Consider the following 13,709-nt stretch of genomic DNA (forward strand, 5'->3'; position numbering starts at 1 on the left):
TAAGCTATGTAAAATACATGTAAAATATGTATTACCGTATGAACATAAATCATAAGGCCCAATTAGAAAGAGAGGTAATCCATGCTTGGGTTCACCCATGTGACCCATTTCACTTACATGTATTTATGAGCACATAAGCATCTTGAGGGTGCCTCTTGACTCAAATGGAGCCTGTAATTGGACACTGTGCTCCAGGCTGTTCATTTACTACAGACCTTCTTTACAGTATGATTTGTGACATAGGCACTATGTTGTCATGCAAGTATATTTATTAGTCTATGAAGGTTTCATCTTGTAAATTAGTTCAGTCCTTAGGATGTTTCATTAGCCAAAGCAATTACTGTAGTTCTCCTGATGTCCTGGTTATTTTGCAAATAACCAGAAGACAAACAATTTTGTATATTTTTTATCCCGATATAAACCTAATTTTGCAATATAGTTTTATTAATAAGGTTGTAGTTGCAGTCACATCAGTACAGAAAAATGCTGAAATTCTCCAAAGTACATTTTATAAGCGCTTGAGTGATCATAAATGTCTAAAACCCACGTCCACTAACATACATACAACTAGGTTAGGACTTGGGACAGACGTGCAAATGTATCTTTTATGGAGCTTTTATCATCAGTAGTAGTGAGAATATGATATTTTATTCTTCCAAATTCTGTTGTCTCAAGTGCCCTGAGTGGGGATTCACTGTGAAGTGTTTATTGCATTGAACTGTTTAACAGTCCTCGCCCTCTGAGCAAAGACTGCAGCATCCAACCAAAAAACCACTATAGGTGTCACTCAGAGCAGAAGGCAGTGGATGTAAACCAGCTCAATGGGGAGAGCAGAAGGCATTTCACAGAGGAATTCCATCTCCATTGCATTTAAGGAGCAGAATCTGACAGAATAAAAGTTCATATTCACAAGACTCCTTATAATAAAAGCTCAGCTGAAAGTATTTTTGAACTACTCTCCCCTGACCCTAATGCTGTCAGCAGTTTAGGATGAACAACACTGCTGACAGATGCCCTTTGCAAAGGAGTATAGAAAGAATATCTACATGCCATACATATCTTCTACAGAACTTATTCTGTTGTACAATCCTAAAATAGAGCATAGTAAAAATTTTGAACAGGTCCAGATTCATATTGGGGCTAGTCCACTTGTATTTTGGCAAAAATGAGAGAGGTGTGTAACTTTCTTTCATTCTTATGTTTCTATCCTAGTTACTAAAAATTCTGAGAATCTGTAATGACCGGCAACACGCACAGGGAGGAAAACAGGGAAAGCCTGCCCAAGGGAGAGGGAAAGGTGGTGACCCCTAACTCACCTTGCAGCTGGCACCTGACTGCCCTGACGTCCCTAGACGGGTTCCTCACCCGTGCGGCGATCACGTGCCTAAACCCTGGCTTTCCCTGAAATGAGCCCTAGATAATGAACGGGCCGGTGGGATCGCTAGTCCTCACCACTGACACTAAGAGGGAAACACCAGGGAGAGGACAGACAAACACAGACAAACACAAACACCCAGGTGGACGGCAACAATTGTCCACAAAGGTCCAACAGGGATCCGGAGGGTAGCGTTCTAAGGCAACACTCAGAGAACGCAGCAACACAGCTCCAGTGGGTCAGAATAGATGTCCAGGCAGGAAGCTCTATATCTGGCAACCAGAGAAGTGTGAGAGGGGAATATAAGGAGGATTGGGAGTGCTGGACAAGGAACAGCTGAGAGAAGGAGCTACGGATCCCTGAGTGAGCCAAAAGGGTTTGTAAAGCAAACCCAGAAAGCTACAATAAGGAAACTTCCCTATCTGACATAGAGCGTGCAGCCAACCGCTGCGACCTCCTGACCCCGGGTACAACGGAGTCAGGCGTGGCTCTTGACACCCTCGTGACAGAATCCTTATCTTTGCCATCTACAAGGGCTTACAAAGTACTTCTCCATCGATAAACAGCCACTGAAGATGACCATAAAATAAGGGAGGAGATCTTCATGTAAAGTGTACAGTTAGATTTTAACACTATGCAAAAAAAACAATATAGGTTATGTTTTTTATCTGGTTGGAGTAACCGTATATTAGAAAAACATTTTTTTTAAAAGTCTAGTCCATTCTCCTCCATCAATTTATAGGGTTATTATACTAATAACATTTAAGCGATATATAAAGGTAAAATATAATAAATATGTCTGACAGGTGGGGGTCGAACGTCTGGGAGCTAAAGAGGAGTAGTTGGAATTGTGCTTATCATGACCGCTCCTCCTCAGATTTTCATTCTCCTAGATTGCAGGGTCCTCATCAGAATTTTCATGGATTGTTAATTGGTTTGTAATTTGTAATGTCAACTTTGGTTGTTCATAAACCCTCTAATTTCTAAATTGCTGCAGAACATGTTGGTAATATATAAAGATTATTATTATTACTTTTCTGTTCCCTTGTATAACAAAAGGGGTGTCAGATGAAATTTGTTTTCGTACTCCTTCAAGACTCCTGTGAATATGCGAGAATACTCTAATAATGTAAACCATAAAATCTCCACATAGTTGTAGAAGTATTATGTGAAAGCACAAGCACATATTTATAAAAATGACCACACGCATCTAAGGGATGCTTATTTGGTAAACATATTTATATTAACAACATTTTATATAACAACCCAGCACATAAAGTAGTAAAAATACAAAAAAGTCTAATGTTTGTGGCTTAGCAGTGTTTTTTTTCTTTCAGTAACATTAATCACACTAAGTTAATGTAAACCCGGCACGCTTAATCTACCAACCTACAACATTTGAAAGATATAGAGCCTATATGTACCCTGGAGAATACAATCAATACAATCAATAGATGAATTAAAATAAATTCTATGTCATTAGCCTTAACTATCCCTCAAATGACACATTCCGTCCAGTCCTAACAATATACTCTGAATTGTAGCATCCAATTCCCATGGAAGGGTATTACTTGTCAATGAAATTGCTTCTTTACACATCTAAAGGTTACCATTGTACCACACTACTAAATGAAAGGAAAATTTCAAAAAAAGATTATAAACAAAGGATAATGTAGTAACGAAATATGGGCATATCTCCAACTTACATTTATCTGCACTAAATATAATTATCCCTTTTTGGGATGTAGCAAACGGTTTGCTACTATGTTAAATAAAATACATATATGTTATATCTCCACTATATCCACCAACCCAATTATAAATGTTAACAGTTTCACTACCAGAGGTTTTATTCGTTTTCATTCCCTGTCTTCCTTGAGCCATAACTTTTTTATATTTCCATTCACGCTGTATGAGGGCTTATATTTTGCGGGATAATATTTACTTTCTAATGCCACCATTAATTATGGCATAAAATGTAGTGTGAAGCGGTAAAAAAATTCCAAATGGGGTGGAATTTGAAAAAATATGCAATTCCTCCACCGTTTTATGGGTTTTGTTTCCACTGCATTTCTTTTGCTGCAAAACTGACCTTCATTTTATGGATCAGTACGATTACAACGATACCCCATATTTATGCTTTTTATGTCTAAATAGTGTAAAATTTAATTTAAACTTTGAAAAAAAGTTTTTTTTTACATCACCATTAGTGAGGAGCGCGAATATTCGAATATTAATTCGCGAATATCGGCACTTTGAGAATTCGTGAATATTTAGAATATAGCGCTATATATTAGTAAATTTGAATATTCTTTTTTTTTTTTTTCACAGTACACATGATCCCTTTCTGTTTCTAGCTTGTGGGCCAATGATAAGGCTGCAAGCGCTTAGCAACTTCCCTAGCAACCAATAGGAAAGTTGCCTAACCCCTAACTATATAAGAGAACCTCCCCAGCAGCCATTTTGTGCTGTTTCATGCAGTTGTGTGTGAGAGAGAGAGAGAGAGAGGAGTATGATCTTTGTGCTGTGCTGAATTTCTGTGACTTTCAATACCTCTTAAATATAATCCAGATAGTGTTAGATAGTGTAGGTTAGTGGGTAGGGTTGAGCGAACCCGAACTGTAAAGTTCGGGTTCGTACCAAACTTTAGGATTTTTGGACCCCGGACCCGAACATTTCAGTAAAATTTTGGGTTCGGGCTCGGTGTTTGGTGCTTTCTTGGTGCTTTTTAAAAGGCTGCAGAGCAGCCAATCAACAAGTGTTTAACTCTGTGCCCTCAGAAGCCATCACAGCCATGCCTACTAATGGAATGGCTGTGATTTGACAGTGCAGCCTCTATATAAGCTGGAGTCACGTAGCGCTGCACGTCACTCTGCTGTTACTAGTGTAGGGAGAGGATGCTGCTGGTGATTTCAGGGAGAGAATAGGAGAGAGTCTTCGTTCAAGACGTGAATCTAACTCAGCGATCTACATACATTTAGTTGTGTGGGTGCAGGGCACTTTTTACCCTGCCTTGAGCCCAGTGACAGAAAAAAATAACTTTTACCCGACTGTTAGTTAGGTGGGCGGCGGCGGCGGCCGTTTTATGCAAGCTCTGAGCTTTTATGACATTGAAATCTTGAAAAACTGCACTAATAATCTAGTTTTTAAAAAAATCACTCTTTTTTTGGCAATATACAACATCTGGTGCATTTGCAGGATTAGTCAGTGTGCAACTTAAGCTAGAAATACAGCCATAATTTTCTGCCACTATTTTACAGATCTGCACGTGTGAAATTCAAGTTTAATATATACAGCTTTTATATTCTGTTACAAAAAAAACAACACTTTTTTTGCAATATACAACATCTGGATTAGTCAGTGTGCAATTTGAGCTACAAATACAGCCATAATTTTCAGGGTTTTTAAAAGCACACTTTTTTGCCAAAATACCCAAATTTACAGCCCTTACTGCATCTGTCAATGTGAAATTCAAGGTTTATATACTTCTGTCATATTCTGTTATTAAACAAACACCCATTTTGGGCAAAAAACTTAAATTGCAGCATAGTCTGGATCAGTACGTGTGAGATACAGCCTTTACATATTGTAGATCTATTCAGTTATTTGAAATACAGCCATTTTGGGCACAAATCTTTAGTTGCGGCCTAGTCTTGATCAGGCCATGTGAGATACACCCTTTATATACTGTTGTATATTCTTCTATTAATAAAACACCTTTTTTTGGGCAAAATATAAAATTTTTATGGCCTTGCAGCATCAGCACGTGTGAAATTCAAGGGTTATATACTGCTGTCATATTCAGTTATTAAACAAACACCCATTTTGTGCAAAAAAGTTTATTTTGCAGCTTTTGCTCCATATGTCATCGTAAGATACAGCCTTTGCATACTGTGTTTCTATTCAGTTATTTGAAATACAGCCATTTTAGGCACAAATCTTTAATTGCGGCCTAGTGTGGATCAGGGCGTGTGAGATACACACTTTATATACTGTGGTTATATTCTTCTATTAATAAAACACCCTTTTTTGGGCAAAATACACAATTTTTCTGGCTTTGCAGCATCAGCACTTGTGAAATTCAAGGGTTATATACTGCTGTCATATACAGTTACTAAACAAACACCCGTTTTGGGCAGAAAAGCCTTTGCTGCATGCAGTAATATGTTCTAAAGCCTTTTTTGGTGTGTATTAGTGGCAAATACAGGTCCTTCTAAAAAAATTAGCATATTGTGATAAAGTTCATTATTTTCTGTAATGTACTGATAAACATTAGACTTTCATATATTTTAGATTCATTACACACAACTGAAGTAGTTCAAGCCTTTTATTGTTTTAATATTGATGATTTTGGCATACAGCTCATGAAAACCCAAAATTCCTATCTAAAAAAATTAGCATATTTCATCCGACCAATAAAAGAAAAGTGTTTTTAATACAAAAAAAGTCAACCTTCAAATAATTATGTTCAGTTATGCACTCAATACTTGGTCGGGAATCCTTTTGCAGAAATGACTGCTTCAATGCGGCGTGGCATGGAGGCAATCAGCCTGTGGCACTGCTGAGGTGTTATGGAGGTCCAGGATGCTTCGATAGTGGCCTTAAGCTCATCCAGAGTGTTGGGTCTTGCGTCTCTCAACTTTCTCTTCCCAATATCCCACAGATTCTCTATGGCGTTCAGGTCAGGAGAGTTGGCAGGCCAATTGAGCACAGTAATACCATGGTCAGTAAACCATTTACCAGTGGTTTTGGCACTGTGAGCAGGTGCCAGGTCGTGCTGAAAAATGAAATCTTCATCTCCATAAAGCTTTTCAGCAGATGGAAGCATGAAGTGCTCCAAAATCTCCTGATAGCTAGCTGCATTGACCCTGCCCTTGATAAAACACAGTGGAGCAACATCAGCAGCTGACATGGCACCCCAGACCATCACTGACTGTGGGTAGTTGACACTGGACTTCAGGCATTTTGGCATTTCCCTCTCCCCAGTCTTCCTCCAGACTCTGGCACCTTGATTTCCGAATGACATGCAAAATTTGCTTTCATCTGAAAAAAGTACTTTGGACCACTGAGCAACAGTCCAGTGCTGCTTCTCTGTAGCCCAGGTCAGGCGCTTCTGCCGCTGTTTCTGGTTCAAAAGTGGCTTGACCTGGGGAATGCGGCACCTGTAGCCCATTTCCTGCACACGCCTGTACACGGGGGCTCTGGATGTTTCTACTCCAGACTCAGTCCACTGCTTCCGCAGGTCCCCCAAGGTCTGGAATCGGTCCTTCTCCACAATCTTCCTCAGGGTCCGGTCACCTCTTCTCGTTGTGCAGCGTTTTCTGCCACACTTTTTCCTTCCCACAGACTTCCCACTGAGGTGCCTTGATACAGCACTCTGAGAACAGCCTATTCGTTCAGAAATTTCTTTCTGTGTCTTACCCTCTTGCTTGAGGGTGTCAATGATGGCCTTCTGGACAGCAGTCAGGTCGGCAGTCTTACCCATGATTGCGGTTTTGAGTAATGAACCAGGCTGGGAGTTTTTAAAAGCCTCAGGAATCTTTTGCAGGTGTTTAGAGTTAATTAGTTGATTCAGATGATTAGGTTAATAGCTCGTTTAGAGAACCTTTTCATGATATGCTAATTTTTTTAGATAGGAATTTTGGGTTTTCATGAGCTTATGCCAAAATCATCAATATTAAAACAATAAAAGGCTTGAACTACTTCAGTTGGTGTGTAATGAATCTAAAATATATGAAAGTCTAATGTTTATCAGTACATTACAGAAAATAATAAACTTTATCACAATATGCAAATTTTTTTAGAAGGACCTGTGTATATATATATATATATATATATATATAATTTGCCGCTTAGTGGTGCAGTTATATGTTCTAAACAGTGGCGTAATCCAAGAAAAGCAGTTGTCAAGGCTCACCTGGTCGCAAATTGCAATGGAGGCAGGGATATTCGCCAGGAACTGAGCGACAGTAGAAATATAAATAAAGAAGGAAATCCAGCTTCCAGATGCTTTAATGAAAAAGTTTTAAAATCCAGACATGTACATCAGGTCTACGTGTTTCAGATCAATACATTCAGATTCTTACTCATGACAACAAGATAGTGTGAGACACTGGCCTTAAATAAGGGGCAGGTCAAACATATCAGGTGGAAGCAATCAGTAACAGCTCCACCTATGAGACATAAAAACATATGTTTAAAAAAGATACTTCAAGAAAAATGTGTTGGGGTCAAGAATGCAGTATGAGATCATGCCTGCGATAAAGACCCATTGGTACACAGGTACCCATTGTGAAGAGCCAATAAGATTCTCTGCTTAAAAGAACTCTCCTGGGGGCAGAGCCTGGCCGCTGGCGTGGATGGCTGTGTGAAAGAGCTGCTCCTCCACGTCCTAACATCTACAGCCTTATAAACAGCGGTGACCAGACCAGAAATGGTCAAATACGGCAGAGATAGGGGACTGGATCCCCCAGACACCCCTCGATCCCACAAAGGTCAGCAGGATATGTAAAAATTCCTGAAGAAAAGAAGCTCTCACTCTCCGGGAGCTGGCGCCAAGATGGCGACGGCGCGCATGAAGGAGGCGGAAGCCGAGGACTCGGGAGATGACAGTGAGCACTGCGGCACGACTGAAGAGCTAGACCCGGCTCCAGTTTCCAAGTCTTTCCTTACTAAGGTGCTCAGCCAAGCGCTAGAAAAAGCGCTCAGACCGGTCCTGACTGAGATCTCCCAAGTGGGACACAGAGTAAAAGCTCTGGAACAGGCGACGCAAGACCTGAGTTCACATGCAAACGGAGTGGCCGAATGCCTCAACGGCCATGCCGAAGATCTTAACAGAGCCTTCTCGCTGCTAGAGGACCAAGAAAACCGTAGCAGACGGCACAACATCCGCATAAAGGGCCTTCCCGAGTCTTTGGCGGCTGAATAGCTACGCAAAGTGGCCCTGAAGATTTTTGCTGACATACTAGATCCTGACTCTGCCGCATCAATAGTAATTGAGCGCATCCAGAGGGTGCTAAGACCCCAACCGAAACCGAACGAAAGGCGGAGAGATGTGGTCTGCGGCCTGCTGTCCTTCGTGTACATGGCGAGGGTCATGGACGCAGCTCGCACCAAAGGGCGGATTATCTATGGAGATGCTGAAATTGCCCTGTACCAGGACAAAGCCCCATAGACGCTAGCGAAAAGGCGCATACTGAAGCCCTTGCTAGATTCGCTGAGAGCGAAGAAGATCCCGTATACCTGGATGTACCCCTTTGGTCTCTCTATTGACAAGAACGGGAAACGCATCGTCATCCACACTCCAGACGATTTGGACAAGGCGTGGGAGTTGATTGGAATACCACCTATCGACATACCTACCTAGCTCCCGGTGAACTACCCGACGACGCTCCCGAACCTGCCACACCTGGAGCCCTGGAGAAAAGTTCATCGCGTCAAGTCCGGGAAGGCGATTAAACATCTGACGGGAGCCATGGATCTTCCACCCTGAGGACTTCCGCACCAAGTTTGGGTTCAGTATCCATAGGACATGGGGGGACTCTGATGGTGAACCTACCATGTTAACCTCTTATCCACTTTGTAATCCATTTCGCACACTTAGATGCAGATAAGTACAAAGTGGAACGGCTGGTCCATTGACTGCCAGATATGGGTTATACAATTAAATCGCAATGTATACCATGAGGCGTACGATAGCTAATGTTTCGTATTACTGTTCCGGTACACTTGTACCATGTTTGATTGAGTTCTAAGTTAATAGCCGCTCATTGAAGATTCACAATACCTGCTTTCGCGTGGTGCTGCGCACGTGGAGGCTGGACAGGCTTGTACCCATGTAAACCCCACTCTTCAATCCCTAAAAGATTGCGGGCAAAGTGCTTGATAGGCCCTGCATATTGTCTAGACTCCATGCGCCCAGCATACAAATTATTCAGATTGTGTGCGGCACTCAATAGATATAGCGCTATAGATACAGCCAACCACAGTGGATCTGCTGTACACACCTGAATCATGATAATTGAGTAATTACTATTAATATCACCGTTCCTGTCCCACCTGAGAGTCTGGACTTAGGAGTTTAGGGGTGACCAGCCCTCTTTTTATAGGTCTGTTTTATATTAGGCATCCAACGAGTACAAGGTATATAACACGTATAATATAGCGGTCCTCCCTATGATTTTCCGTATATTAGATTTGCTCAATATAGTTTGAACCTTATGTGCCCACATAAAGACTAGATATACATACATCTGAGATTAGTACTCATACTCATGGTTCCTGAAATGTTTCCTATAAGAACCACAAGCTTTAGTTTTCTCATCCCCCCCGCCCTTTCACCCCTCCAGTCCCCACCCTTTCTCGCAAGATCAAGAAATAGATTAAGGCTGAGTTCACATGGGCGTGACGGATTAGGTCTGGATGCGTTCAGGGTGCGTTCAGTGAAACTCGCACCATTTTGCAAGCAAGTTCAGGCAGTTTTGTCTGCGACTGCGTTCAGTTGTTCAGTTTTTTCCACGTGCAATGCGTTTTGATGCGTTTTTCACACACGTGATAAAAAACTGAAGGTTTACAAACAACATCTCTTAGCAACCATCAGTGAAAAACGCATCGCACCCGCACTTGCTTGCAGATGCAATGCATTTTTCACTCAGCCCCATTCACTTCTATGGGGCCAGCGCTGCGTGAAAAACACAGAATATAAAACATGCTGCGATTTTAACGCAACGCAGAACTGATGCGTGAAAAACAACGCTCATGTACACAGACCCATTGAAATGAATAGGTCAGGATTCAGTGCGGGTGCAATGCGTTCACCTCCCGCATTGCACCCGCGCAGAAATCTCGCCCGTGTGAACTCAGCCTAACAGACATAAGTCATCAAATGTAGTACTATGCTCTTAAGCTGTGATGTTTGGGTAACACGTCCAGGCTGGTTATGTAATTACGTTTACCCCCTTGCTATCTAACTGTAAACTGATAGCTCTTGTTGCGATAGTTTACTTACTGGTTTTGAATCCAGTAGTTGCTTGATTTGCTGATTGTTGCTTCCTTTCTTCCCTCTTCTTCTTCCTCTCCTCCATTTCATTTCATTTTCTTTTTCTTTTTTTTTTTCTTTCCCTTCTTTCCCTTCCACAGCCTTACCACCCACCCTTCCGCTCCGTCTCTCTCCTCTAGATACCCATCTCAGACCCATAAAGAGTCTCATAAAAAGCACAAGCAGACTTTAACTCCACCTCAGAAGTAAATAACCTACTCACAAAGATGACAGATATAAAGGTCACGATATTCAATGTTAAAGGTCTGAACTCACCTCAGAAGCAAAGTCAAGTTATGCTAGCTCTTAGAAAAATGGTCTCCCAGATAGTGTTTTTATAGGAAACCCACCTACGTCAGAAGAAATGCCAAGGATGCCAAAGCGTCCGTTTGCTCAATGGTTTCGCAGTCTTCAGCCAGCCTCTGCCTCCAAAGGAGTAGCTATTGCGGTCCATCAATCTTTCCCTTTCACTGTATTACAGCAACACGCAGATGCAGATGGTCACCTTTTCCTAGTCAAGGGCTTAATAGCAGACCACAAATTCACCTTAGCTAACTTTTATGTCCCAAACAAGTACCCTGTACAATGGCTCTTACAAGCCCTAGACAAATTTTCGCTGAAGGGCAGGTAATCCTAGGAGCAGACTTAAACCTAGTGCTAGACCCTGCCATTGATTCATCTTCCGCTAAATCTCGAGTGACACAAAGGCTTCTTAGTAGACTCCATAAGAAACTCCATGATTTACGCCTAATTGATGTATGGCGCAGTCTTCATCCCACAGATAAGGACTTCTCCTTCTATTCAGTTCCACATGGGACATATCAACGTCTGGACCATATACTAACTTCTTCATCTCTTCTTCCCTCTTTCAGAACAGCAGACATCGGTAATATCACTGTATCTGATCATGCTCCATGCTTGGTGTCCTTCACCCTGACCTCCCTACCAAAAAGAGATTGGAGCTGGAAGCTGAATGAATCTCTGCTATACAACCAACTCCATACAGACCAGGTCAGGACTCGACTGATAGAGTACTTCGCACTTAACTCCTCCACACACAGCTCACTACCTACTGTATGGGAGGCCCACAAGGCGTTTGTTGGATGCTGTTTTATTTCCTTAGGCACCAGAGTAAAAAGGGAACAGCAAAAAGAAGTTGATACACTATTAGCAGAAATAACGACAATTGAGAGGAAGCATAAAGCCTCACTGCGAAACGAGTTTAAAAAAACACTGACAGAACTCAGACTTAAACTCCGAAATCTTCTCAGCCATAGAGTAGCAAAACAAATGATGAATTTCCAGCATAAGGTCTATGCTCATGGAGATAAAAGAGGAAAGCTGATGTCATCCTTGCTTAAGAAAGTCAAGAATGTCACTCACATCTCCTCAATTAAACAGCCAAACGGCAATTTGACTAAGGACACCCCAGAAATAGCCAGAGCTTTTAAAGAGTTCTATTCGAAACTATACAACTTACATCAGATAGGATCACCTGATGAGGAACTCCAAAGAGAGCGCCGCATCAGAAACTTTCTATACTCCCTACATCTCCCGACTATAATGCCAGAGGATTCAAATTACCTCATTAGCCCGATATCGGCTGAGGAAGTAATTAGTACCCACAAAACTTTCCCCCCCGGGAAAAGCCCGGGACCTGATGGCCTACCCCTACTTTATTATATAAAATTCCAGGATATCCTCATCCCTAGGTTCACGGAAATGTGCAATGCACTCATGTAGGGGAACTCCCTGCCTAAGCAGATGCTTGAATCATATGTCACTCTGATACCTAAAGAGGGTAAAGACCCTTTGAATTGTGGCAGTTACCGTCCGATTTCCCTCCTGAACCTGGATTTAAAACTGTGGGCCAAGATTTTGGCTTGTAGACTAAGCAAGTTCCTGCCAGCCTTGATTGGTCAGGAACAGTCTGGCTTCATCCAGGGTTGAGAGGGAAAAGACAACTCCTACAGGATATTTCATGCTAAACATATGGCACACAGAAAAAAACTACCCATAGCCCTACTAAGTATAGACGCCGAAAAGGCGTTTGACAGAGTCAACTGGCTGTTCATGAAACTAACTCTGCAGCGCTTTGCCTTTCCAGACGCTTTTACTAGAGCGATATTTACTCTATACCAAAACCCATACGCCAGGCTGAAAGTAAATGGCACGCTCTCACCATCTTTTGACATAACCAACAGAACTAGGCAGGGATGTCCCCTGTCCCCCTCATTGTTTATTTTAGTGGTAGAGTCGCTTCTACAACTAGTTAGGCAGTCCTCAAAAATCCCAGGAGTTAAATATGGTGCATGGGAACTAAAATGTACTGCATTTGCTGATGACTTATTATTCCTGATAATGGATCCGGAGAAAGGGTTAGACCCGTTAGTAGAGAAACTATAGCCGAGTACAGTTCTCTATCAGATTTCAAAGTCAACAATTCTAAATCAGAGATATTGAACATCTCCCTACCTGAATCCCAAACTACTTCCTTGTGGGCCCGGCTTCCATTTCATTGGACTAAAGGGCCAATTAAATATTTAGGGATTTTAATCCCCAGACACATCAATGATCTGTATCAACAAAATTACGCCCATCTTTTGGGGGATATACAGCGCTTGTTACAAACATACAATCTCCCCTATCTTTCTTGGATGGGACGGAAAAACGTTCTGAAGGCATATGTCATGCCAAAAGTCCTATATATTATGCAGTTGGTCCCGATCTGGCTTCCCAAATCCTTCTTCAAGAGCATGAAGAGTATGTTTTCTAAGTTCTTGTGGAATGGTAGGAAAACTAGGATATTTCACGAAATCTTAGTCAGAAGCAAAGAAAAAGGAGGACTAGGCCTACCAGATGTATCTAGATACTATAAAGCGATACAGCTTAATAGATGGCTTGAAATGGCAGATCCAAAAAGACATCCAGATGTTCAAGCCATTTGTAGTCATTGCGTAGGGAAGCTTTTTCAAAAACACCTGTGGCTCCCAGATAGGAACATCCGGAATGACAAGACTTTAGACCCATTGTTTTGGGGTCTTGGTGAGGTATGGAGAGAAATGAGAGGAAAATTAGCCCCTGATCCATCTCCTCTGCTGCCAGTGAGCCTATTACCATACCTTCTAAACCATGGCAGCTTGGACAAACTACATTTATGGAACTCCCTAACATCGGTAAAACTAGGAGAAATTACCCCAAATCTCGAAGTCTCCATCCTGAAAGCGCTTCCGAGCTCGATTACTGAATCCCCAGGTTTCTTCTTAAACCTCATATTAAAGCTGTGTGTGGGGAGCT

Source organism: Bufo gargarizans, chromosome 3, assembly GCF_014858855.1.
Source record: "Bufo gargarizans isolate SCDJY-AF-19 chromosome 3, ASM1485885v1, whole genome shotgun sequence".
NCBI lineage: Eukaryota > Metazoa > Chordata > Amphibia > Anura > Bufonidae > Bufo > Bufo gargarizans.